Here is a 3,474-nt window from a genome sequence, read left to right as displayed (position 1 = left end):
TTTTTTTTGCTGTTCATAGTTAGAAACTGAATTTATTTTGTGATGTTGCTGGAAATGTTGTTTTGGACTTTTAGTATTTTGAACTATTTTTCAGGTAAAAACCTAGTACCGGTCTTGTATCGGACTGGTACCGGAAGTACAGGTACAACACCAGGTACAAGTACAGGTACCGATCCTCAAAATGAGGTACCGGCCAACACCAAATACGAGGTCGGTTCCATAGGAGAAACGGACTGTACCGGACCATGTGCAACCTTAACTATACATATAAGATTGAACCAATTTTTCCTTTAGAAAACAAATGACAATGAATTTGAACCTAATACCTTGATGATATGTTCCTCTTATTAAACTCTAGATTCCTATAAAAAAGGATCCCAATCCCAGATAGGGCTGCACAAGACCCGCCCATCATACCCAAACCCCTCCGTACCTACTAAACCCGTGGGTTTTTAGTCCAAACCCGCCCGTTGTGGGTGCGGGGTTGGTTATGAGGAAAAAAACCCGCTGTCGGTGGGTGCGAGGTTGGTTTAAGCTAATACCCGCCAAAAAACCCGTAGATTATATACCATTAAATAAAACTAATCCTAGCCGTCCATTATGAAACTCTGATACTAGTAGATAGGATAACCGATAACCCTCATTCACTTTCTACACTCTTTTCTCTGTTCGGCCTATCCTCTTCTTCCTCGTCAGTTCTTCTTCTTCACCTACGAACGACAATTACCTGTCTATTTCTTCACCAACAGTCCAACAACAACAACAACAACTTCAAATCTTCACCAGAAATCGACAACAATCGAAGAATCAACAGATTCAACACTTAATCTTCATCTGTGAACTTCCTAGGTATGAAAATTTTGGGTGCTTTGGTTTTTTGTCTCACTTAATCAGTTATTGTTCATTTGTGAATTCTAAGTATACTGTTCTTATTTTTTGTTTTGATTTGATTTGTTTCAATTTCATTTCCTGGAATCAATCGATGTATCTATATTTGGATCCAGATTTTGATCAATAGTTTGAGTTTTGAAAGTGAGAGTGAGTACATCCTGTGTGAGTTTAGATAATAAATTAGAGCTTTGATACAATAGGGGTACATCCAGATTTTATAATTTCATACGAATATAAATGGTTATGGAGTTATTAATTGTTGTTATAATCATTGATTAATTAGTTTTGAAACCTAACAAAGCAAGCTTTAGAATCAGTAACTAGCCTAGCAGAATCTTCACTTTATGTACTAAGACTCGCTCCTGCTCAACAGTACTAATGGTACAGTATGTTGATAACATGGGATTGGGTTTATAGTCACTATGTATCTTTACATTTTAATCTAACCTGATATTGTATGTGTAATGATATTAAGCATAAAAAAATTTAATCTACTTGGAGTTGGTTGTTGAGTTACATGGAAATTGAGACTTTTACATTGCTTTACTGTGTATCCATGTATGTGTGAAGATTTGTAATTAAAAGTCTACTTGGAGTTGGTAGTTGTGGATCTCTGTATATTTTTCGTTAGTGTCGAGACTAGCTAATACCACAGTATTGTTAGTTTAAAGAAGAGTAAATAATGTAGATCAAGTTGAGACTTTTATTTTTGTAGCCATAGAGGGTAAAAATGAAATGTCATGCAGGTTCTTAAACGGAATGGGTATGATTCATATGAAATATAAATGGTTGCTCAATATTTTTCAGGGAGGTTAATAGAAGAAGGTTCAACAACTCAACCTTTGGCTTTGGTTATGGCTACTTCCAGCCAAATGTCAAGTGCAGCACCAGCCTCAGCAGCACCTCAATCTGAACCTGGTGGGACAACTCAATCTGTACCTGCTGGCTCTGAAACTGAAGTTACAACCCCAGATGAAGGTAATAAGAAGTCAAAACAGTATTCTGATGTATGTGTGAAAGACTTTACTAGGTTAAATCCTCTTCAAGAAAGATGTAATCACTGTAAGAATACTTATGATGCAAAGATTAGGAATGGGACGACTAGTTTGAAGAATCATGCGGCAAGATGTCCTAAGAATCCTGATAGGAAGAAGGAACAACAGAGTATTGTGTTATTACCGCCAAAGCCAGGTGTTAGTGCTAAACTAGTTGCTTCTTCTTATAGTTATGAGAGGTGTAGAAGGCGTTTAGTGGAGTTTATAATTAAGCTAGAGTTGCCGTTTAGAATTGTTGAATCAGAGGGTTTAAGGTCTATGCTTCAAGAGTTTGAGCCTAGATTTCAGGTTCCAAGTCGTATGACAATTTACAGAGACATTATAGAAATGTATATTGATGAGAAGAAACTGTTGAAAGCATATTTCAAGGCGAACAAACAAAGAGTATCTTTAACAACAGATACATGGACACCACCGAATAATTAAATTATATATGTGTAACTAATGAAATTGGAAGTCATTCAACCAATGCAATTTCTAAGTTTCTGTTGTTTTTGTTCTTATTAGGTCAGATGTGCTGCACATGTCCTTACTCTGGTTATAAGAGATGCAATACTTAAATATAACTCGCCGACTAAGAGGATCAAGTCAGTTGTTAGGTATGTTACTTCTTATCCTTATAGTTTGGCCACATTTAAAGAGTATTGTACAAAAGAAAGGATTGACTCCAAGAAAGGGTTGATATTAGATGTTAAAACTCGCTGGAACAGCACATATTTGATGTTAGAGGCGGCTGAAAAGTATGAGAGAGTTTTTAATAGGTTAGCAAGGAACGGCAAAGAGTTCCAAAAGAAGTATATTTTCCCTGAAGATGAATCATTTGCTTTACCTAATATTCAAGACATACTTTGTGATATTGATAATTCTGACGTTGGAGAGTTATTTTCCGAATCTTCATCTAGTTCTGAATCTGACAGTGAAAGTATGAATGCTAATCCAAGAGGCAGGAAGCTAGTACTGAAAAAGAAAAAGAAGACAAAGTCTAAGCAGCATGCTCCTTATGCTAAAGATTGGGATTATGCCAGAGGCCTTGTGAAGTGTTTTAAGGTATTCTTTGACTGTACTGCTAAGTTTTCTGCTTCAACACATGTTACATCACATACATTCTTATGGCAATTAGCAATCATCCATGAACAATTAATAGCTTTTAGAGATACCAGAAATCCAGATTCTTATATTTCAAGTATGGCAACTCTTATGATTGGCAAGTACGATAGGTACTGGGATAGGTATGAAGATATGAATTCAGCTTTATTTTTTGCCCGAATTCTTGATCCAAGAGAGAAAGAAGGTGGACTATAGTTTTTGCTTCAGTGTTTGTATGAGAACAATGAATACAGGGTTGAAATTATTATGAAAAAGGTAAAAGAAGATCTTGTGAGACTCTTTGAAGAGTATAAGTCTATGTTTTCAACAGTGGAGGAAGGGTCATCTAGTGTTGCTGCTATGGATGTAACTCCTAATGTTATGGTAGAGGATTCTATTGACGCTATTCTTGAGTCAAGGAAGAAAAGACGTAGAAAAAACC

This window comes from Papaver somniferum, chromosome 8 (assembly GCF_003573695.1).
Source record: "Papaver somniferum cultivar HN1 chromosome 8, ASM357369v1, whole genome shotgun sequence".
NCBI classification, from domain to species: domain Eukaryota; kingdom Viridiplantae; phylum Streptophyta; class Magnoliopsida; order Ranunculales; family Papaveraceae; genus Papaver; species Papaver somniferum.
Note: the sequence above shows the minus strand (reverse complement) of the source record.